Raw genomic sequence first — 25,517 nt, forward strand, 5'->3', positions numbered from 1 at the left:
GCGGGAAGCCCTGGTTTTCAGGCATGTGCAGAAAAAGACCTAGTTAGCTTGAGCATGGCTGTTGCTTCAAATCATTTTGGACTAGGCCACTGGAGTGGTGCTAAGTCAAGACTGACCATCTTTGTCTACAACTCAGTTTGATCAATACCAAACCGAAGTACTATTATGGGGGTCAGAAGTGCCAACTCAAATAAAATATTGGCGGAAGGGAGCAGGTAAGCCCTGTCCCACATAATCAACCACAAGATGCAGCGCACACACTCCATTTGAATGGCAATGCCCATCAACTTGGGGACAGGCTCCCTCAAATATTTTATTGGTGGGGCAAAATGACCTTGGCGCCTAGGAGTTGGCTTCTGTGGTGAAGATTGTCCTCCACAATCCCATGCATCATCTAGCTCAGTTCTAACTTTTGATCCTAACATCTCTGCACTCTCTCTCTCTCTCTCCCCCCCCCCCGCCCATTTTATCTTAGCATAGGGACGTGGGTGGCGTTGTGGTCTAAACCACAGAGCCTAGGGCTTGCCGATCCGAAGGTTGGCGGTTCGAATCCCCGCGACGGGGTGAGTTCCCATTGTTTGGTCCCAGCTCCTGCCCACATGTCAAAGTGCAAGTAGATAAATAGGTACTGCTCTGCTCTGGTTTTGCCAGAAGTGGCTTAGTCATGCTGGCCACATGACCCAGAAAAACTGTCTATGGACAAGCACCGGCTCCCTCGGTCTATAGAGCAAGATGAGCACCACAACCCCAGAGTCGTCCGCGACTGGACCTAACGGTCAGGGGTAAAAGGTAAAGGTACCCCTGACCGTTAGGTCCAGTTGCGGACGACTCTGGGGTTGCGGCGCTCATCTCGCTTTACTGGCCGAGGGAGCCAGCGTTTGGCCACAGACAGCTTCTGGGTCATGTGGCCAGCATGACTAAGCTGCTTCTGGCAAAACCAAAGCAGCACACAGAAATGCCGTTTACCTTCCCGCCGGAGCGGTATCTATTTATCTACTTGCACTTTGACGTGCTTTCGAACTGTTAGGTGGGCAGGAGCTGAGACTGAACAACAGGAGCTCACCACGTCACAAGGATTTGAACCGCTGACCTTCTGATCGGCAAGTCCTAGGCTCTGTGGTTTAGACCACAGCGCCACCCACGTCCCAAAGGTCAGGGGTACCTTTACCTTTATTCCATGACATATTGGTAGAACATACTATAAAGAATCACTAAAATTACAGAGAGGTAATGTGACCTATTGGGAAATGGAAAACTTTTTTAAATAAATAAATAAATAGCCCACTCAAGGGATACGTACATATATAACATGCTACGGTTCAAAATATAGCTTCTGTTTGGACTGGGGAACTCTCTCCAATTTTCAGTTAAATGCTGAGATTCATTATCAGTCATGTAAAAGCTATTAACTCATATACCTGACATCAAGTCATATTTCACAAAGGCAACGTCTTCCAGTTTCCCTTGAATGTCATAAGATTTGAAGTCCCCACCTTGCGTTTCAGCATTTCTGCCAAAATTGCTATCAAACAATGTGTCTTTAACTTTTCTGACCCTATTGTGTCAAAAACATCTCTCATACACCCGATACTGGGCCTTTTAGTCTGATTTGATGTTCCATATCTGAGGTTTAAGAAATTCTCTACAGGAAAACCTCAGAACATATGAAATAGCTTTTTGGGTGTTTTTGTTTTTTTAAAACTCACATCTGGTGCTATAGATCACAAATTATGCCCAAGTACAAATGAACTGCATTTTTAAAAAAACCACGCATTAATGGAAGGAGTGTTAGTAGGTCCCTGGAAAACTGAGAGAGTGGACAAAAAATAAAATAAAACTAGATTTATTCTCATGACTAAAGTATCTAGAATAGTTTAAGTGACCTGATAATTTTAATTCTTTAGTGTTTAAGACAAAAAACAGAGCTTCAGAGACCCGGTTCCAAATAGAAGCTACCCTCCTGCTTCTATCGTTAAAAAATGGTTGGAATGGCAAGTGTTATAAAATATTTCCTCTTCAGTTTTGTATCTGTGTGACTTGCTTTTTAATAAAATTCTCTGCTTTTCATGCCAGAAGACAGACTTTTGAAGTGAACAGCAACAACTATAAATTATAATGACAATTACAGGTTGAACACAATGCCATTTATTAAACTTACTACGTTTATAGAATCATTTCTTTTCTGCATTGCAAGACTTTTGCATCCTCACCAGATACGGATGGGGAACTGTTTTCCCAGGATGTTTAAATCTCTCTTTATTTTATTAACAGGGTGGTGATTTTTTGTTTTGACTTGAGGCTTTATTTTCTTGCTACTTGCAGAAAGTCAGCATAAACGACTAGGAAACTGAATAAGAGCCTTATCTCAAAATGTATTTGTTTTTACTAGACATAGTTTAATAAGAAACTATGTGAGGCTCTATGCTTTTGATTACTGCAATGTGAAATATATATATGAAATACTGTGTCAATTTGTGACAAAAGAAAGAAAGAGAAAATGAAAGAGCTGATCAGAATATTCTGTTTCTAACAGAAAGGGTTATGCCATCTCAAAATGAATGTGGAGAATCACTTGTCTTAATATACGTATATCTAGATTCCCACTGTATGTGGGAATTTGAAGGAAGCCTTCTTTAAACCACTTAATCATTGCTACAGAACCTTGTGGAAATTCCATTAGGCTTCAGTCCTATTCTCACTTACATGGGAGTAAGTTTCATTGAAATCAATGGGACTTACTTCTGAGTAGACATGCATAGGATTGTATTGTTAAGGTTGCAGTCCTAAGCGCATGCTCTAAGGATTACACTATAAATATCTAATGCTTGCTATTTCATTTGAATTAAATCATTCTGATTTATTAATCAGAGTATGAAAGCAAATCTGACTTGAGAGCTGTTCCAAATAGTGGCATCCCATAACTACCGTATTTACGCAAATCTGATGCGTGATTTGTGCATCTTAATTTTTCAAAACCTTGAAACCAAAAAAGGGTTTGCTGGTGAATGTAAACGGGCCATCAAATCTAATGTGCACCCTAATTTTCGTGAGGTAATTTGGCCAAAAAAGGTGTGCATTACATTCAAGTAAATACGGTGTTTTCTAGAAATGGCTCTGGAGGTGGAACTACTGAAGTAACACTCCCCCGCAACTCCCACTTCCCAGAACATTTCCAGAAGAATACTGTGGTCAAAGCTATAGAAAGCCGCTGAGAGATCAAGGAGAATGAGCAAGGCTCTTCTCCATCTCTCTCACCCGACAAATGTCAGTCAGGAAGAAAATGGCCGTTTCGATGCCACAGACATGCTTGTTGCCTGAAAGTAATGTTGACACACTATTAAATCGTAATAAATGTTTATTTTTCTCTCCCATCATCACCCTCACCAGCTTTTGGGTTCCCCTTTATGCTATTTGAATACCATTATTATTGTTTTCTTAAAATTTACTTTTAGTTGTATTATTATTATTATTATATACATTACATTAAAAAGTACTAGGGCAGTGCTGAATTCTGTTCAGTGGAAACTTCCCAATCTGCCTGCTTCCCCGAGGGCTGTTCTGTCCTTAGCACAATTACACATTAAATCAAAAACTGTTTGATTCACAATGTACTATGATATTATTAAAACTGCCAAGGTATGTGAATTTCCTTCACTCATGAATAGCGATGCCACAGAAAGAGCACTGGGATTTGTAGCATTTGCTGATGCAAAGAAACTATTACATGGATGGCAGGACGTTGAAAGCAATGTTTGCACAAACCTCCAGAAGTGGAGTGCATTAAAGTAAGTCCCTTCGCTGGCTGTTTGCTACGGCCATCGCCGTCACACGGGGACACACGGCAGGGATGATAGTGATGTGATTTCATTTCAAGCAAGAGTTTCTCAAGGCTTGCAGCGGCAACCCTCTCCCAAAGTCAAGAAATAAATAGCTGGAAGCTGTCCAAAGACAGCTAAGACCGAAGGAAGATGAATTGGCTGGCAAAAGCTCACTCTTTTCCCAGGCACCGGGCCCAACAGATCAATGGAAAAGGCACCACAGACAGCGCACCCCAGGTAAAATGAGCCTCCCTCCTTGGTCTAAAGTTAGGATAATGATGCCCATATTTGTGAGTCAGTGGACAGGCTTTCCTACAGTTAATACCCGTCATTATGGCAGTATTTTTTATAAAAATAATAATAATTTTATTGCTCTAGCCAAAGGACAGAAGAAGAAGAAGAAGAAGAAGAAGAAGAAGAAGAAGAAGAAGAAGAAGAAGAAGAAGAAGAAGTAGAAGAAACAGCAGTCGCTACATATGCAGCAAAACCATGTTCAAATCCACCAAAATTTCTTACTGCAGAGAATAAAAAAGTAATTCTCAAATAAAATGTGCAAATTAGATCTCAGAGTCCCTTTTGCAATTGACCACTGAAATATCCAGTTCTTTCTTCCTAATCTTCCTAGCTGCCAGGGCTTAAAGAGCCACCTTATAAGTCACAGAGTCATCAGTACCACTCAGCAGTTAATACTCGTCATTACGGTAGTCAGTATATAGAATCATAGAATTGTAGAGTTGAAAGGCGCTCCAAGGGTCAGCTAGTCCAACTCCCTGCAATGCAGGGCTCTCAGCTAAAGCATTAAAAACCTCCAAGGAAGGAGAGTCCACAACCTCCAGAGGGAGACCGTTCCACTGTTAAACAGCTCTTACTATCAGAAAGTTCTTCCCGGTGTTTAGTTGGAATCTCCTTTCTTGAAACTTGAAGCCATTGGTTTGGGTCCTACCCACTGGAGCAGGAGAAAACAAGCTTGCTCCATCTTCCCCATGACAGCCCTTTAGATATTTTAAGTTGGCTATCATATCTCCTCTCAATCTCCTCTTTTGCAGGCTAAACACACCCAACTCCTTCAACCGTTCCTCATAAGGCCTGGTTTCCAGACCCTTGATCATCTTGGTTACCCTCCTCTGCACACGTTCCAGCTTGTCAGCAGCCTTCTGTGGTGCCTAGAACTGGACACAGTATTCCAGTTGTGGTCTCACCAAGGCAGAACAGAGTGGCAGAATGTGTCTGTGGAGAGTTTAACACTGAATACAGCCACCCCCAACCTGCCACCCTCCAGATGTTGTAGCATGACAGCTCCCCAACATTCCCAACCACTGGATGTGTCAGCTGTTGTTGATGGGAGCTGAGCCCAACAGCATTTGGAGGGGACAAGGTTGAGGAAGTCTGGTTTCATAATACAATCAGTTAGGATGGTCAGTAAAAACAAACAAACCCCAAACTAACCTGGCAGTAGGGTTTGCTTATTTATTTGTTTCTGTTACAGATAGGTAGCCGTGTTGGTCTGCCATAGTCAAAATAAAAAAATTCCTTCCAGTAGCACCTTAAAGACCAACTAAGTTAGTTCTTGGTATGAGCTTTCGTGTGCATGCACACTTCTTCACTGAAACAGAAGTTGCCAGATCCTTATATATAGTGAGAGGGTGGGGAGGGGTATTAGTGTTTCAGTGTATCTGAAGAAGTGTGCATGCACACGAAAGCTCATACCAAGAACTAACTTAGTTGGTCTTTAAGGTGCTACTGGAAGGAATTTTTTTATTTTTATTTGTTTCTGTTATGGAAGCTACCTATGAGTCAGACCTTTGGTCCATCTAGCAGCTTTCCAGGGTTTCAAGAAGCCCTGCCTGGAGGTGCCGAGGATGATGATGATGATGATTGATTGATTAAATTTATATACCACCCTTCATCAAAAAACCTCAGGGTGGTTCACAGAATAAAATACAAAATAAAACACAGTAAATACTTACACCAGAACAACTAAACAACACCCCCCTTTCCCACAGATGCATTTAAAAAGCTGTAGAATATTAATCAGCCCAAGCTCTGGTAGAAGAGAAGCATTTTTGACTGGCGCCTAAAATATATATATTGAAGGCACCAAGCCAGCCTCCCTGGGGAGAACATTCCACAAACAGGGAGCCACTACAGAAAAGGCCTACTCTTGTGTTGCCACCCTCCAGATCTCTCATGGAGGAGGCACACAAAGAAGGGCCTCAGATGATGAATGCAGAGTCGGGGACGGTTTATACGGGGAGAGGTGGTCCTTGAAGTATTGTGGTCCTGAGCATGGACAACAGTGGCCAGGCTATCCTGGTCCACAAATGGCTGTAGGTAGATAGACAGCAAGGTTTCTCTCCAGCTCTCAACAGGGCAAGTACAGGAGCATTGTTTAATAGTCCCAGATACAGACCATCATACTTTGCTCAAGGCACATCGCACTAATCCAGGTAATATTTATCTTTCTTGTATATACAAATGCCGCTTGTCTTACATTTATTCAGAGGTTGGCACTTCTCCTCTTCCGCTTCATGATTTGCTTTGTAGCCTGAAACGAGATACTTACTTCCCTATTAATATCATCATGCCGCCTGAATATATTTTAAAAGCCTAGGATACTTGGCAACCCACAGGTTGGATTATGTTTTTGTTGGGCTGGAGTCTAGCATATTTAACTTAAAGCCTAACACAAAACGGGCCTTATCTGATTATGAAACCATGAAATAGTAAGAACAGGCATGTCTCTTTAGAGAAGGGGGTTTTTTTGGGGGGGGGAGGACAAACACAGACAGCTCAGAATATATTTTCAATGGAAAACGTTCCCCTCTGAATGACAGGCCTGGTACACAAACAAAAACAACTGAACAGAAGGGCAGCCCTGGAAGAACTGAACATTTGGCAACAGAGGACATTCGCCTGAAACATTTCCCTGTTTTGCCCATGGAAGCCATTGGAGGTTTAGTTCCAAGAAATGGGTGGGTAGGGTTACTACCATTACTGGATTTTTTTTAAAAAAATGTTGCCCTCCTGGGCCAGGCTAGGCCAGGAAGTAGAGCTAAGTCTGAACTTGCTGCTAAGTTCAGCAACGTTTACACCATGCATTTAAAGCACTGCCATTGCTTGCTCCAAAAGATTCTGGGAGCTGTAGTTTGTTAAGAGCACTGAAAGTACAGTGGTGCCTCGCAAGACGAAAAGAATCCGTTCTGTGATTCTCTTCGTCTAGCGGTTTTTTCGTCTTGCGAAGCAAGCCCATTGACGGATTACCGGATTAGCGCTATTAGCGCTATTAGCGCTATTAGCGGCTTTCAGCGGCTTTTAGCGGCTTATCTGCTGATCGGATCAGCTGATAAGCGGCTTAGCGGCTTAGAAAAAGGGGGGAAAGGAAAAAAAACCAGCAGGAACTCTCAAGACATTGTGTCTTGCGAAGCAAGCCCATAGGAGATTTGTTTTGCGAAGCACCTCCAAAACGGAAAACTCTTTCGTCTAGCGAGTTTTCCGTCTTGTGAGGCATTCATCTTGCGGGGCACCACTGTAGTTAGGAAACCCCAGTTCTACTCCCAGAGTTACAGTTCCCAGAGTTCCCTGGGAAGAGGGATCGATTGCTAAGCCACTCTGGGAATTGTAGCTTCCCCAACCATAGGACACGCTGGCTAGTGCTGATGGTTGTTGTAGTTCAACCATGTCCGGAGTGTTACAGGTTCGCAATCTCTGCTCTTGGCCAAATGTGTTTACCATTAATGCAAAGTGCCATTTATTTTTTATTACCTCTATATACCACCGTTATCCTGCAAAGAGCTCAAAGTGATGTTCATGGTTCTCCTCCTCCCCATTTCATCCTCACAACATTGCTGTGAATTAGAGAAGGATGACATTCTAACCACTAAAGTTGCCTTATTCATACACATAGCAATGGTTCCAAATTCTGTGCTGTGCTCCTTTGGCACACAGATCTGTCCCGCTCATAGTGCATGGGTATATTGGGTGCACCATTCCCCCTGGAAATTCTTCTCCGGCTCAGAATGTTGAATAGAATTCTGTGCAATCAGAGGTCAGCCGATTCACACACACAAACACACCAGGCAGCCAATCCAAAAGGAACAGACTCCATAATTCACTCCACCTCCCCTCTCCCCCTACATTCTGATCTGCTCCTCCAGGCCTAGTCTCATACTAAAGAAAAACGGGCTGCTATCAAGAGGTCCCTGTGACTCATCCTAGGCCGTTGCCAGCAGTCAGTCACTAAAGGCCGGGACCTGCATTCGCTGCAAGACGAAACCTCGGTGCGCATGCATCAACACTGCAAGCCAAGAAAGAAATTGTGCACTTTCCCTCAAAATGCTCAACAAGACAACTCTCAAATAGTACTGATCCAATTCCGAAGGGAGCAAAAGATAACTCGCCTATTTCTAGTTAACAGGTAGCTAAATTGTTTCACCTTCTGCCTTTGAAAAAGACATCATTGTGCCATTAGGAAATATGAAACCAATATAAAACTTAATAGCTGCACTATATTCACCAGTGCAATCAGGGACACAATTTATTTGTTTGAATTTTAAGTTATTCAAATAAGCTCTCCTTCTCCCCACTCCCTTTTTCCTGACAGTGGCAACAATCCATCACATCCCCATTTCAAGAGCCGCATTGTAAATATGAAGATCTGCTCTCCGTTCTAGAAAAGATCAGAAATATAATAGACCAAAAAAAATCAGAAAGCAGAGATATTTTCAGGAGCCCCCCTGAAGCCCACACTTTTGCTTCCCATGGAATCTATTTTGGCTACAACCAGACTGACAGTGATTAAATTTGAAATCTCTCATGTGTATCTTTCTAAAGCAACAACAACAACAACAAAATCTTGACTGGTTTGTGTATTTAACACAGGTTTGGATAACGAGCGTGTTCTTTATTAACGATCAGATATGAATGGCAAACATTCCCGTAAAGAGGTCAATCCATGACATTGCCGCAATTTGCCGTTTTCCATGCTGGGCTTCTCCTTGATCAAAGTATGTGGTAGTTAGACATCGACGCTGTCTCCCCAGCCCCCCAGCCCCAAGCGATATCAAATGTCTTATTAGCCTGTAAAGATCAATCTATGTGACCCAAGAGATGGCAAATGTTCCAGAATTGCCCTCTGCCAAAAAACGCAAGATTAATATGGGTTGTTGGCTTCTTCTTCTTCTTCTTTTTTTGAAGTCTGATACAAAGTAAATCCTGAACCTCTTCAGCATCTTTGCAGATATTATCACTAGATTTGAAATTCAAACCCCTCCCTTCCCAAAAGGTTGGGGGGGGGGGAGCAGAGAGGGAGAGAGAAAGGAATCTTGATCCGCTACAGAAAGTGGGGCAGGAAGTGCCCACTGCAGAGTCTGTGGTCCGCACAGCTTTCATTTCATAGAGACACACAGACAGCCTATTCCCTGGTGACAGCTCTCTGCACTTTCGAATCCCGCACAGGATTTCCTTCTGTCTGAAAGTGTAAGAATCGCTCTAGTAAACACTGTGCATATGCCTTCCAGCTGTTGCGCTCATTCTGCCACTGAAGACCAGTGACAAGAAAAGCATTATTTCCTCCTAAAACCTTTTAATCTCCAGGCTGCAGAATTTTCATAAGCGCAGACCCAGCACAACTCACTTCGCTTTTCTCTCAGGAACTTTATCTTCATTAGTAAATGGAACTCTTGCCACGGTGACATGCTAATTTCTCCCTCCCTCCCTCTCTTTCTCTCTCACACACAATAAGTATTTTGTAGGTGACTTACAGGCTGTCTGCAACACCTACAGTTAAACGGACTCCTATAAGAACCAAGAGCGCTTGAGGAATTCAGTTTTTGCAAAACCCAATATAATCTGCAACTCTCAGCCTAGCGTACAGATTGGAAATTAGCTAGCCACTCTATTTCACACTCCTCCAAATGTGTGAGCGTGGCTCTTTGAAGATTAAAACATCACAAAACAGGCATTTGAATAATATTTTGAGAGAAAATATGCATTTAAATATGTTTGTGGAGAGGAAGTTGTTTGCTTTTTAATTTGCGGATTAATAACAAAGCAGAACAGAATTATGGATAAAAATACATAAAAATAACACGGGCGACAGATTTGCCCATTCCTAATAAGAATATATAATCTGCAACTTGCCTAATATTCACACAGAATTCTCCTGTGCCATATATTTGCTGCAGAGTCTATTTGCTTCAGCAAATGTCACCTGTACAGGGATATCCATTTGAGTTTCGGACTATAGCAGTCCCAACAACTTTACAGAGAAAAGAGAAAAGAAGGAAACCCCCTTCTCCAGCCTCCAGTATGAGGACAAATAATACTAGGAGACAACAACAGATTCATTCCATTTAAGGAGTGAAAGATATTGTTGTGGTAGTATAAGACAGATCCTCTTACTACCACAACAATGGATTCCCCCCTAAAAATGAACTATCTTCTCCTTTGGGGAATTCTAGTGGGATTTTGTTTCTTAAACTCTTCTGTCACGGAGTAGAGGTAAAGTTTTTATTTTATTTGTGTAGGCAACATGTATCTCCTCTGTTGTTGCTTTTTTGGGGGGGGAGACAACAATGAAGAAAGGGGGGAGATGGATGAGACAACAGAAATTTCCTCATACGACCTTGCATTGGTCTTCTGTGTTCAACAGACACAGTGTGAGGGCCCCTTCAGGTGCTCTTTTTATTTAACATAAATAGTGATTTGTACTTGTTATGTTGTCTGGGACGTTATGTGTGATCCTAGTTTCAGTGCTGTTCATGCCTGCAAAAAATTCAAAGTGGACATACAGTGGTACCTCAGATGCTTCAGGTTACAGACGCTTCAGATTACAGACTCCGTTAACCCAGAAATAGTACCTCAGGTTAAGAACGTTGCTTCAGGCTGAGAACAGAAATCCCGCGGCGGTGGCAGCGGGAGGCCCCATTAGCTAAAGTGGTACCTCAGGTTAAGAACAGTTGCAGGTCAAGAACGGACCTCCAGAACGAATTAAGTTCTTAACCTGAGGTACTACTGTCCACCTTTTCCCAACTGGTGCATGTCCCATAGTCTTGCTAAAATCCGGTGTCTTTTATAATTGTTGTTCTTTATTATGCCAGAGGTGTGGGTGGAGGCCAAAGACTGAGACCAGAGAACACGACCTTGTTCACAGAAGCCTATAAGAAAAGCCATGCAGGATCAGGCCAAAGGCTAATCTAGTTCTGAATCCCATTCTCACAGTTGCCACCCAGATGCCTATTGGAAGTCCACAAGCAGGACATGATGTGTGCAATAGCGAAATTCAGAGAAGCGAGAAATCTGAAAGATAATTGCATTCCAACCTGCGCACTAATCTGCGTGGAGCCATTTACGTACAGTAGGCCTGCTCACTTACAAATGCAGACCTATTATTGGGGTGCTTCTTAAAGAGTGAGCAAGACTGAAACCCCAAACAGAAAATATTCCATTTGAAAGGGGAGGGGGGAGGTTCTGGTGCAAAGCAGCGACCCTCAAGTTGGAACCAAAACCAGGAAAACATGAGGTTCAAAAAGTCATGGAGATGTGGGCCACAGTGGTTATAAAATGGGATAAAACAAGAGAAAAGAACCACACAAAGGACTGTTTCTAGTACATAGGCAAAACCTTGCCAAAAATCTGATTCCGGATGCAGCCTACAGCACAAAACTATATGAAGCAGTAAAAGAAAATCCAGAGAATCATTGTGTTTGGAGTTATTCGTCCTCATAAACCATTTCATAAGAAAAACAATTTAATTTTATGCCCTCCTTAGAATACCAACAAAAATATTTTACTAGCAGTTACCGAATATTTTACTGAAGCGATTCGGCGTTCTGGCAGTATCTAAGTCCTCTTGGTCCTAAAGATTGTTTTTTTGAATTCCCAGTTCTGGCGGTTAAGAGAGAGGGATGAAGACCACCAAAGCATCCGCCTGCACACTTCTTCATTTTACGAGGCACTGATGGAGGTTGACACGAATAGTCTAGAGCAGTGGCTCCCAATTAGCTAACTACTGAGGACCCTCTATTTTTCAAAAGCCAAGCCACGGACCCCCTACTTTTGAAATTTTGATAACTCTGTGGTAGTTACCTGTACAAAGCAATTTTTTGAAGAAAATGTGGGGTAGCCGCAGTAAGCAAAGGATTTTAGTTGCGCCTTGGTTTTCGAACAGCTTAGTTCTCGAACGTTTTGGCTCCTGAACACTCCAAACCCAGAAGTGACTGTTCCAGTTTGCAAACTATTTTTGGAAGCCAAACGTCCAACGGGTCTTCAGCAGCTTCTGATTGGCTGCAGGAGCTTCGATCCCTGACTGTAACTTTCATTCTTAAAAATATAAGGAGAGCCTGCTGGATCGGCCAGCCCAGTATCCTGTTCCCAGAGGGGCCAACCAGATGTTTACGGGAAGCCCACAAGCAAGACCTGAGTATTCAGAAGCATTCCTGCATCCAGCAGTATAGTGTAATACTGGTTGATATTAACCCTTTTAAATGTCAGCAGTAGATAAGATCTCTAAGCAGTAAGTAATAGCATTCAAAGGAATTCAATTAAAGGCTAAAAAAAAAAAGTGGGAATGGGATTTTGCTTCATTTTCTTTAAATCAACCTTGGGGGGCATTTTTAATTATGGAAACTTGACCCAAATGGGCCACTCTCAATGTCTGTCAGGGATGCCCAGCCTTGTCAGTATTTAATGCGCACTAAATTTACCAGTCTGTCTGTTTCCCTTAATATTGCTTCTAAATTCCATCTCAACAAGGCACTCCAGACAGCACATTTCAAAGGGATTATTATTCCACTTACTGGGTGATTAAAGCCACTCTCCCCTCAGCCTTGTGCCTATAATGCCACCTTAGGCATGCGGTAATAACCCAGAAATGAATGGCTGTCATGTCTTATTCCTTAATTATATTGTCACGGAACCAGCCTTACGAGGATTCCGGAAGGAGCCATCTCAGGCAAAAATGTCCTCTCTCCTTTTCAGTCTCTCTCTGTATGTACGTGCATGTCTTTCTCCACGGTTTTTAGTTTGCAAATCGCAAAGCTAAACACAAGCATTCTTGAAGAAACAATCTGCACAGCCACAGCTTCCAAAAAGTCCCGGGCCTCAGGCTGACGTTATCTGTCTCTCAAATGGATGACATCTTGGTTTTGGCAGCGATACACTGCTCTAAATCCCAACCCATTGCTTATCACAGTCAAATCTTCACTGTACAGCCACGTCTGGCAGACGGACTGTTTTTCTGGCATAAATAAAAAGGCCATGCATTTATTCACAGTTTCCTCATTTGAAATGAATTCGGTTCTAATTCAAAAAATACCCCCCCTGAAAAATGGGAGATCCACCACAGGTGGGTCCAATGGTTGCTGCTATGCCTGAGTAATGAGGCCTCACAATCCTGTACGATCCACGCAGCAAAATAACAAAGCAATAATAAGAGGTGACAAACCAACACCGAAAGCCGCACCCACAAGGTGTCCTTGGTAATTCTGTCACCGCCCACAGATCGCAATCTGGAATACCCATGTAGTGAAACCACCAATCAATGTGTGGTGGCGGCGAGCACATTACGATCATGTGATGGAATCCAGTCCATGTCTTGTCCCATGCACAATGCTCTGTTCATATAGGAAACATGTGCAGGGGGACTGCACCTTCTGGCTCCACTCTTCCATTTCTGCTAACTTTCTTCCCCTGCCTGAGGTCCATGCATTCAGCTGGACATTGCACACCCTGCGCTGCCTGTGTTCTACTTATTGCATGGACATTGAGACTGAGATAATGTCAGGCTTCAAGGAACCTGCTCCCTCCAATAGGGGCAGCCAAGAAGCACATAAACAAGAAGAATTTCTTACCGAGTAATTTATTCAAAATTCACAGAGAGAGACGAAGGAATGCAATCTTCCCTAGATGATGGTGTTGCTCCGAGTAAAGTCCCACCCACTCCGTCTCTCCTATTCTACGTCACCCTTGTGTCAGCTAATCTGAGCTTTCTGCCTCTGAGCCTTCTGTTCCACTACTCTCAATGGGCACCTGGTCCTGGGAAGGGGGTCAGGAATGCTTTCCAAAGAGACTTAGTCTGTTAGCTGTCTCTCCCCTGGTGTTTCTTCTTCCTGCTGCTCTTCTTCCAATGTTTCCCAGCTTCTCCCCTCTGCAGCCTCTGAACTATGTCCTTCTGCAAACCACTGTTCTAAATCTATACTTTCCTCCTGTTCTCAGGAAGGTTCAGAAAAAGGGGCAGTCCCTTACCTGTCCAGCCCCTGACAGGTAAGCAGCTGCCATCCTGCTCCTGCTCCTACCAATTGTCTCGACATGTGGCTTTTGTGAAGAAGACTACAGTATGGTCATGGATGCTTCGGTGCCTGCACATCTAGGGCTGCGTAGGGCACAGGAACGGACCTAATAACAAAAAGAGAGCCCATGTAGATCAAGCCAAAGACCCATTCTGTTCTCACAGTGGCCAAACAAATACCACAAGCAGGAGCCAGGTGCAACATCATTTCCCCCACTCGTGACTCCCTGCAACTGGTATTCAGAGGCGTGCTGCCTTGGACAGCTGAGGGAGAACTTGGCCATCACTTTAAATGGCAGAGCCATTGTTATATATTCAGTGGTCTGTGTTTGCCTGAATGTGAGTCTGGACCAAGCTTCCTCAACCTCAGCCGTCCAGATGTTTTTGGCCTACAACTCCCATGATCCCTAGCTAGCAGGACCAGTGGTCAGGGATGGTGGAAATTGTAGCCTCAAAACATCTGGAGGGCCGAGGTTGAGGAAGCCTAGTCTGGACTAAGGATTCTGAGCCCCTGTGTTCTGGTTCGATACATGATATCCAATCACAGAACATTTCAGGACTGGGGCCTCTGCCATTGGCCCTTAAACTCTGAGTCATGATTTGCAGCTTGGAAGTTTAGACAGCCAATCACGTTGAGAGTGGGAGTGGCCCAGAAATGTATATAAGCAGCTGCTTTGCCCCTGTTGTCCAGTTCTGTTAGTTCAATAAAGGTTCTTGCTATTTGTTATCACTGTGCATTGCCTCATGGGAACCCTTCATTTCAGCCATCTTGAATGGAGGATAGTCAAGAGCCACAGTATGAGTCATGAGGTCCCCTTCTCTAATGAGGGCTTACCTGTGTAGAGCTCTTTGTCCACATAACAGCAGTGGAGTTGAGGTTTCCCAGTGAGTGCTTTGTGACTGAAGCAGAGTACAGGTGACCACCATTTTGCACAGAGGTTCCACTTGGCGGAGCATGCATAAGCCCACCCCTCGCCCTGTTCTGCCCCCATTCTCCCATTTCCAGGCCTCAGAAATCTTGCAGACCAGATATTCAGCCACTGTAACCTACACAGTTACGCCATTTAAGTGACCCGATCATTTGTAAAACTCCAACAGCCATTTAGCCTCAACTGTGAATTTCCCAAATACGTGGGGGTTAGATTACACCCGTCTCAGGCTCAGTGAAATACTATAAGACATCTACAGTTAGTGGCTTTCTTTGCTTTAAAGAGGAAGTAGACTCTTAGTTATTCCCGCAAAGACAAATGATTTTTAAATTACATCCTAAAAGGCTAACAGATCATTTGTCATTTTAAATAATGGCAAAAGGTAATTTATTGCTGTATTTGTGCTTACACAAATAGAAAAGGGTCCCTTGCACCGTAGCAGAACTTTACCAAAAATGGAATGGTAATCGCAGAGATACAAGCACAATTTAGGAATAAAAATTATATTTAAGGGTACACACTGTAAACAGAAAGCAGATCTTCAAAGCCTTTGAAAGAAGTATTCAAAAAGCCTTACTTGTCAAATCTTCAGCATTAACTAAGTGCAAATCTGATTACAAAATTTTGGGCTCTGGATTCATTCCAGTTGGTTTAATCTGAATTCAAACCTCTGCACTTCTCGCATTTCTTCTTTTCATCATGGCTCCTTGTTTCTGTAATCTCTTTTCTGCTGAGTTTCCCCATGAGAAGTTGGAATGTTTGTGAACCTTCCATGATATCAGGGCAGCTTAGTGTACAACTGGGTGCCCTTACTTCAATAAACTGAAATCAAAGCTCTGAGCTCTCCACAGACACTCTGACCATTAACAGCAGCTCAGCCAATATCTAAGACTTAATGTTTGACAGGTAGCTTGTCAGCCCATGTGTATCTTAAATTTTTGTGTTTTCTTTTAACATCCTGAGTCAGGATAAGAGCAGAGGAAAGCCTCTTGGTGTCCTGGTAGGTACAGAACCACTAAGGCATTGTGCCCCCAATCCCCATCTCAGATAGCCAGTCCAGAATGTCTATCAAAAAGATGAATGTATCAAAAATTGCAAGGCAGTCAAAGAGAATCAACAGGTTCACATTCCTCCTATATGTCTTCCTGCGTACGTCTTCCACTGGCTCTTTCTGTATCCAAACCACAATGGAAATGGAACTGAAATGGATTCAGGAAATTGATGCCATCCAAAAATGTACTGGGTTGTGCATCCTGCCCAATTATTGCTGCTGGCCAATAATTGGATTAATTTTCAGGATCCAGAGAAGCTTTCTTCAGGTAGAGCTTTCTCACAACCTCTTCTTTCAAGAGGCATTTATCACATCATCGTCCCAGCCAGTCTACAGCTCAGTCAATGGTTTTGAGCCAGGAGGGTCAAGGGTCAAGCAAACAGGTGGTCAGATACTCTGCTGCAAGCAGCTTGCCTTTGTCATCAGGCCTCATCAACCGACAAATCAGGACTGGACAGTGCTTTGTTCTCTTTATTTCCAAAAGGATTTTGAGCCACAACCTTCCATGGTGTGTTTTCTACTATCAGCTGCTGAATTACTTTGACACACACAGATCAAGCCACCCAGTATGATTAAAAGTTGGGTATGTAATAGCTCAGTGATGGTTTATGAACAGACAGAATATGAGCCATGAATTTGAGCATTCCTTACTCAATGCACTAAATCCCTTGTTTGTTTGTTTCCCTGTTCACGGTGGGTTGTCTGCTAGGCCAGGGGTCTGCAACCTTTAAGACAAAAAGAGTCACTTGGACCCGTTTCCGAAGAAAAAACAACAACTGGGAGCCGCAAAACCATTGCGACATTTAAAACAAATATATCTCCGGAGCCACGATCTGACAGCGGGCGGGAAGGTGACGTCGGGACGGTGCGTGACTAACACACGCACCGCCCCCATGCGATGTCACAGCCAGTACAGCGCCCGCCACAGTGAGGAGTGTCGGGGCGGACAATGCGCCTCTTCCCCTCGCTAGTATCCGCCCCGGAGCCGCAGCAAAGATGTAAAAGAGCCACATGCGGCTCCGGAGCCGCGGGTTGCAGACCCCTGTGCTAGGCTGATATGTTTAGAAATTGACTGAAGCTCTCTAGTAGACAGCCTCAATATTCCTGGCTTTTACCTGTTATGTCTCCTACCTTCGCTGCTCCTGTGCATCTCTCCACGTCTGAAGCATTTCCAAATCAGTTGCAGGCCCCATGTAGCCTACAAAAGACCTGGATAAAAGAAAAACATCAGGAGTGTTTTTGTTGCATGACCATGTTTTAGCAATGGAGTGCCTAGGACAACAGCCAGCTGTGCTTTTCAGTATGTACTCTGTTTGCTAGCATCATTTATATCCTCTACAGAATGCAGAAGATGAACAAGCAGGGGCATTGGAACTGCACTTTTGGAATTGTCAGAGCACACCAGATGCCCTTAATCCAACCTTGATATTGCATAGGGAGCTTACTGATATCAAGTCAGATCATTGGTCCATCCAACTCAATATTGTCTACACTGACTGCCAGCACCTCTGCAGGGTTCCAGACCTACCCAAAGATTCCTGGGGTTGAATTTGGGACTTTATGCATGCAAAGCAGACGCCCTACCCACTGAACTACGACCCTTCCTTATATTGTCCCTGTATTCCAGATAGGGAAAATGCTAAGGCAGGGAAAGAGTGGCTTATCAATTTATTGCATTTCTATCCCTTTTTCCAACGAGCCCAAGAGGTCATACATGAGATTACCATATATATTTTCTCTTCATGACAACCCTGCAAGGTTAGTTGGGCTGAGAGTGTTTCTAGTCATTTCACCCATTCGTTTCAGTTTGCGAGGGAGTGTGTGTTTCACTCGGGGCTGTGTAAGGCCAGCTCCGCCTCCTTTGCAAAGGGGGAGAGCTGGCAGCTGTGAGGGGTGTGCGTCTTGCCTTCTCGCCCTTCTCTGCAGAGAAACTCTCGGCTCTGTGCAGATGTTGCGTGACATCCCTGCAACTGAAGGGTTCCTTTATAATTATAATTATGCATTTACTATTGCAAACAGCTGTAGGAGGTAGTCAGGTGAGGTACCGCTTGGACATCTCTTATTGCTCTTCTTCCACCACCACCAAACAGCAGCACGAGACATTTGGGGGTGGGGAGAAAGATTTGCAACAGGATCAGGTTTCCTCATGTCGGCCGCTTTCCCCCTGCATAATCCCTTTGTGCTGGTGTTTGTGGGAAAATGTTTACCCACACACCATTTCCTCTATCTACTATTGCACAGTGAATGCACCTACAACAGGCAGTTGAAAACTGTTTTTTATTTAAAAAAAAAGGTTCAAGTGCATTAATTCAGATTCAGGGCCTGGCAATTTGACCACCCACCCTCTAAGTGTTGACCTCAGAGTTTACCCACTTTGATCAGATGAATGAATGGTGTTTGCATTTCAAAAACAGACTAAATTATAATTGCAGGTCATCATCTGTCAGACATTGTACTGGTTGGTACTGCATGTCCTTTGTCCAACAATGTCAGAGATGTCCTTCTGTCTAGCCCTGGCTGTTGCTGTGAGATGTTTGGATGTTTAAATGCTGAATAGCAAATATTTAATTGATATTCACCAACCTGGGGAATATTATTTATCTATTATTAACTGTGCAGCTTAAAACAACAGCAACAAAATCATTTTTATGCATACAAGGCAGCCAGCAAATAAAAATAGCAAGCTACAAAAGGAAGAACTAAAGAAAACTTGAATCCACTACAGTGAAGTGGCTTCAGCTCTACATCTAAAGACCTCGCCTGCATATCCACCAACCAGTGGATGCCTGAGGTCATGGAGTGAGAGGGTGCAATCCTATATTCCCCACGGAGAATGCATTGGTGAAGCAGCACCCAGCAGGACTGAACCCCCCTGTTCTCTGCAGTTTGGTTGCGGGGTGCTTCGGCAGATGAAGACTCAGTCTCCTTCCTTTATCCTAGAAATTAACAAATTACATTATCCGTTTATAAATCTCAGTACAGTACAGTGGTGCCTCGCAAGACGAATGCCTCGCAAGACGGAAAACTCGCTAGACGAAAGAGTTTTCCGTTTTGGAGGTGCTTCGCAAAACAAATCTCCTATGGGCTTGCTTCGCAAGACGACAATGTCTTGCGAGTTCCTGCTGGGGGTTTTTTCTTCCCCCCCTTTTTCTAAGCCGCTAAGCCGCTTATCAGCTGATCCGATCAGCAGACAAGCCGCTAATAGCGCTAATAGCGCTAATAGCGCTAAGCCGCTAATCCTTCAATGGGCTTGCTTCGCAAGACGAAAAAACCCGCTAGACGAAGAGAATCACAGAACGGATTCTTTTCGTCTTGCGAGGCACCACTGTATTTATTTGGATTTCTTAGAACTCTCGAGCAGCGCTGGGTACTTTCTGCAGATGTTTTGGTCCGCAACTGGCAAATGTTGCTACAAAGCGCCATGCACACGGATGGTGCCATCTAAATAAAGTGCAAACAAATTTGTTTCCGCTCCAAAGCCAAACCAATCACAAATGAACATCTGACAGTATCCTCCTCTTTTTCTTTCCTTCCCTTTGTTTTGTAGGAGACATGCACCCAGCCGTCAGTTTGCGCTAGCCTTGCAGAGAGAGGAGGTCCCATCATTAATCCCTGACCTCTCCGTTTCAGTTTCACAAAGAAAGCTGAAGTTTAGTTTAAATATAGTTTCCAAGAGTGCACCAAGTCCTGCATAATAAATCTATCAATAAGCTTCTCAGCTTCACAGCCTGAAGGGGAACCATGTCTCTTATCACCTCTTGCCATTTGTCCACACTCGGGGGTGGGGTGGGGGTGGGACGGACGGACAGAGCAGGGGTGTGGAGGCTCATACGCCTGGGCAAGCAAGGAAAGGAAAGGAAGAACGGGGGGGAGGGAACTTTCCTTTTCTTGAAGAAATGGCTTTAGCTCTATAAACAACATTTGCGTGAACTTAGTCCAGCTTGGCAAAAGACTAAGAGGAATGTACACGGTCATTGTAACTGCATCACTGAGGGCAATCGCACTTCTCCCAGTTAAGGAAACAAATATAATAATAATAATAATAATAATAATAATAATAATAATAATAATAATAATATATTTATATCCCGCCCTCCTCAGCCGAAGCCAGGCTCAGAGTAGCTAACAACAGTAAAATAATACAGCATTCTAAAATCAGTTCATTCTAAAATCAGTTCAAATCAAATTGATGGCCCCCATTGGCCTAGAGTTCTGTGAAGAATTACCAAATGAGGGGGTCAGGCTGTGCCTTGGCCAAAGACTTGCCTACCTTCCTGCTATATCCATTTTGACAGACCTTTGTGCCAATCTTCCTATAAAGTGTACTTTCTGCGCTGCACATGCTGAATCTGTGTCTAAGATGGCAACATACCCTCAAGCTGTTCGTGGTTGGACAGGGTTGCCTTAAAAAAAATATTAAACAATTTCAGCATAACAAATTATCAGTCCAAATAATCAATTACATTTTCCCCCTCCCCCCCTCTCCTCTCCACCCAGGACTTCCCTCAGCTCCCCTCTCTGGTTTCTTTGCACATATTGTTCTCCGCATGATATAAAATTGTACATATCCTTGCCTTATCTATCATGTATTCAACTAATAAATTTGTGGATGTTTATTCAAAACGTGCCAAGGAGTCCAGATCATTCTGTTGTCTTTTTAGGTAATTTGTAAAAAAAAGTTCCCATCCTTCCTTGAAGTCACAATTGTCCCTATCACCCAGTTTGTATGTCAATTTGGCCAATTCCGAATAGCTCATCGATTTTTCTTGCCACTGTTCTTTCGTTGGGATTTCCTCATTCTTCCATCCTTGTGCTAACAAGACTCTTGCCGCTGTTGTGGCATACATAAATAAGTTCTTTATTTTCCTTGGCAGGTCTTGTCCTACAGTCCCTAACAAAAATGCTTCTGGTTGCCATATATATATATATATATATATATATATATATATATATATATGCAGGTTTTGGTGTCTTCGGGTGTCTTCCCGTGTAAGAGTTGGGGTGTCTAGGCGACGTTTCGACGAGGTCTCACTCGTCATCTTCAGGCTGCTACACCCCCCTGCAATCCCTACACAGATCTGACTGGCACAGGGCACAAAACCACAGCTCGCCCCTATACACGAAGCCAAGCCAGAGCACAACTAAGTGAAGTACAGCCATCTTCTCAGAAAAACTCTTCACAAGCTCAAGAGGTCAAGACACGAAAGCTTTAGCAACTAATCCACTCTTAATGACCCTCCTAAGTGGTACTCAGAATATCACTCAAGAAATCACTCAAGATATCCCTCAAGTAATTAAGGAACAAAAGAAGAAAAGTCACACTATCCTGGGAACTTCCTCTCTGCCCAGAATACACCACACCCCCTCAACAGTATTTATAGGAACTCAAACACTGAGATCCTGCTCTGTTCCAGTAACAAGAAGCCGTAAGCACCAGCCTGAAGATGACGAGTGAGACCTCGTCGAAACGTCGCCTAGACACCCCAACTCTTACACGGGAAGACACCCGAAGACACCAAAACCTGCATATATATATATATATATATATAAAGGTAAGGCAGCGTTTTTCTGCTTCAGCCAGTGACCATAACAGCAATGCACGTCCAAATAACAAGAAAGCCCAGAATATAAACATCCAGCCCACCTCCATACAGTGGTGCCTCGCAAGACGAAATTAATTCATTCTGTGAGTTTTTTCGCTTTGCGAATTTTTCGTCTTGCGAAGCACGGTTTCCCATAGGAATGCATTGAAACGGTTTCCCATAGGAAAAAGGAAACAAACTTGCAAGATGTTTTCGTCTTGCGAAGCAAGCCCATAGGGAAATTCGTCTTGCGAAGCAACTCAAAAAACGAAAAACTCTTTCGTCTTGCGAGTTTTTCGTCTGGCGAGGCATTCGTCTTGCGAGGTACCACTGTATTTGGGTAATTAGCTGCCAGCCCTCCATCTTTTCTCCCTGATAAGTTTGCTAGGATAGGCTGAAGGCAGAAATAAACATTTTTTTTAAAAAAAAGCTGACTTGCTGCTGAAAAAGCCCAAAACACCCACCCACCCTCCGACAGCCACTTATTCTCTTTCCCAACGTAAGAGGAGGCCTATTGGATAAAAATTTCTGCTTAAAACTTCCAATCCTTCTCATTATACTATTTCTATTATTATGGTTTTGTCGCATAGCTTTGCATTATATCCTTTTTCATATATTCCACTATTTGTTTCATTCATTTTTGTTCACAAGTATCATTCAAGTTCTGCTTGGACATGATTTTGTATAAATTTTTTGTTTGTTTGTTTGTTTTTTCGTTTTCCTTCGTCTTTTCTTTCTTTTCTTTTTTGTCTTTTAAACTTTTTTCTTATTCTTATGCCGTGATGTTTTTTCTTCTGTATTGAATTTTTCTATACTTACCTTTGTTGTAAATGATCATTTACGTCTGTATTTTAAACCAATAAATATTTACCATGGGGGGGGGGGAGAGAGAGAGATTCAGTCAAATATAGAAAAAAAGATGAAGAGGCCTATTGGATCAGACCAAGGTTAGTTTACCATAGGAATGTAAGATGGAATCATTTTGTGTTCTGCAATGGATTTATTGCGTGAAGCCCTGTCTCCATTCCACTGCAGTTCCACTTCCACCCTAAAGTGTGTTATTCACTGTCCACCATAACGAACATATGTAATTCACTTGATTATGTCACTTTATAAAATTGTGCAACTTTTGTAAATCACATAAATTACCCAAGTTAGGCTGTCATTACGTAATTTACATAACTTATGCAACATTACCTTCTCATTGTGTTCTTCCACCTCACTCATTTTGATGCAAAGAAAATGCAATGCAACACAATTACCGTATTGGCCCGAATATAAGCTGCACCTGCAAATAAGCCGCACCTTTAAAATTCAAGGGGGGGGGGAGAGAAAGACAATATCCGAATATAAGCCGCTCCCTTAAAATTGGGTTACAGGCTGAAAATCGTTGCAGTTGGGAGAATTGTAACTCCAAGCCAACTTAATCCATTGATCTTGCAAGCCCACAAAAGGTACCGTACGATCGCTAAAATCACAAATTGCTATTCACTTTCTACAATTCCACAAGCACTCAAGCTCGCAAATTGGCAATAAAACATTTTTTTGTTCTGCTTTACCATATGTCTGTTTCAGCAGCGATATCGTAAAAGCCAATTTTTGTAAGGTCGTGAATTTAAGCCGAGCTTTAACATTTCACGGTCGGAATTTGGAAAAAAAGTGCAGCTTATATTCGGGCCAATAAGGTACATATTATTTGCAGGCTGAAAATAAGAACCACAATTAATACCAAACACATACTCTGGACTCAGAGCTGTCACAGCTGCCTCGGGTTGCAGAAGACCCCCCCCCCCCGGCATTCCTCCATGCCCCCCCAACTCCGCCAGTGGTGGCCAATCACAGTGCTGATTTGGGGCAAGACCACGTCCATTTAGGGTGAATTCTCATGTAAGATCTAGTGGAGTCACCGGAACTCACTGAAACCCTCTCACACGTGTACATCAAAATTAATTAGGTGAAGGCTTTCCTTCTGTGTAAAAGCTTTCCCAGGCTTTTACAGAGTTTTCAGCATTTATAGCAATTTTACATGCCTTGCCAGCCAGCATTTTAATATTGTTTAGTGTGGTCTGTTTGATTGATCTGAGTTTCCATGTGTGTCTGCGTTCACTGGGGGGATTCTGCTAGTTGTTGAATTCGATGAGTCATCATGAAGTTTGCATAGTTTTGATTTGTTACATCGAGTTGTGTATTTGTTTTAAATTACAAGTTGCCTGAACACTTTATTATATATTACATACAGTAGATGACTCAGAAATGCTAGGTGCGCCTGGCATTTTTTCACTTATGGTCAAGAAGGCAATTTTTATTTTTACTTTTACAGGATCAGACCTACACAGAACAATTAAATGAGATCTTCTTTAGAACAGAAAGGCTGTGGCGCTAACTTTCTTTCCTGCTTGGCTGAGGTGGAAGGTAGGGATTGGTGGATTACTGTGCCAGTTTGGAGATGGCACAGTACAGTGATTGGGCTTGGATGCTGTCATGTGATGGCAGCAGGGCTACTCGGGATCCCAGACCCTCCCTACCCTTGGACTTCCTGTTTCATGGCTTCCCATTGGCTGCTGCAGGAAGGGGAGTGCCATGCTTGTGGAACAATGCTGCTGTAACTCCACAGGTAGCAGGCAGCCAGCAGAGGGAAGGGTGCAAAGGGGGTTGATTTGCTGTCTAAGGTGCTAGAAAACCCAAGTCTCTCAGTATACTCATTCCCCTGTTTTGCAACGCACACATTTTCTGATCCTGGTTTGCTGGGGATGAGCACTAAACATAGCTTGCCAAATTAGCTATAGATAGGGGCACTAAATCAGCCCTGAGTGCTCACTGGAAGGACAGATCGTGAAGCTGAGGCTCCAACACTTTGGCCACCTCATGAGAAGAGAAGACTCCCTAGAAAAGACCCTGATGTTGGGAAAGATGGAGGGCACAAGGAGAAGGGGATGACAGAGGACGAGATGGTTGGACAGTGTTCTCGAAGCTACCAGCATGAGTTTGACCAAACTGCGGGAGGCAGTGGAAGACAGGAGTGCCTGGCATGCTCTGGTCCAGGGGGTCACGAAGAGTCGGACACAATTAAACGACTAAACAACAACAAAGGGGCACTAAGTAGGAACATGGGATGGAAAGGCCTGTGTGAAAGGAGAGGAAAGAGGACGAGTCTCTAAACCATGGGCTAAACAATTCCATTCAGAAGATTGTCTGAACTGAGCATAATGTTCCTGGCTCTCACTGCAAAAATCCCTCCCTCGCCCCTTAATTTCAGGCCAAACCCAAATTTACCCAGCCCAAATTTTTGAATGTGGCTTGGCTTGCTGAGCATTGGAGTGCAGGCTGCCCTTTGTGCTGTGATGTTTACTCTTATATGCCTCGTGTTCACACATGTATAGCGATCACAATGTCTCAGAGTATGTCCAGACCACAAAATCCAGCTGACTACCTTTTGGGGGAGGTACCCACTAGTGATATAAATCCGTATCTTTATCTATGTCTATTTTATATATGGGTGTGAGAAAAATAGTATATCACTCTTTGTCGTTTTGGATGACTGGCTTCCCCACTGTTTTTCTGGCTTGTTGGCCAAGCCTACCAACAATTCTGGACCTCAAGGTATTTCCTGTTTCAGAAACATCGCCTCTCTCTCTCCATCTTGTCACAGTGTTGCGGTGACAGAGCCCCACATTCCTAACTTTCTCCCGACACCGTGCAGTTAAATAAAACCGCAGAAGCAGTCAATTTGGTCCAGAACTCCTGCAACACAGATCTCTCCATTTGGTATAATGATTAGTCAGTGATGTCCTCCAGACAATATTTACAGAAGGGAACTGTGGGCTCATAATGAAAAGAGTTAAACCTCCTTCC

General features: G+C 43.3%; 1 long non-coding RNA gene across 1 annotated transcript in view; it reads right to left on the reverse strand.

The window, feature by feature from the left end:
* LOC310702906 overlaps nucleotides 1–25,517 on the reverse strand; it is a 75,368-nt gene that overhangs the window by 39,349 nt on the left and 10,502 nt on the right. Inside the window, exons 2-3 of the long non-coding RNA XR_014523773.1 lie at nucleotides 20,354–20,486; nucleotides 17,215–17,292 (exon numbers count right to left, since the gene is read on the reverse strand). This is a non-coding gene — a long non-coding RNA (uncharacterized lncRNA). The remainder of the gene's footprint in view (nucleotides 1–17,214; nucleotides 17,293–20,353; nucleotides 20,487–25,517) is intronic.

Source organism: Podarcis liolepis (assembly GCF_965112155.1).
Source record: "Podarcis liolepis genome assembly, chromosome: 3".
In the NCBI taxonomy this organism is placed as follows: domain Eukaryota; kingdom Metazoa; phylum Chordata; class Lepidosauria; order Squamata; family Lacertidae; genus Podarcis; species Podarcis liolepis.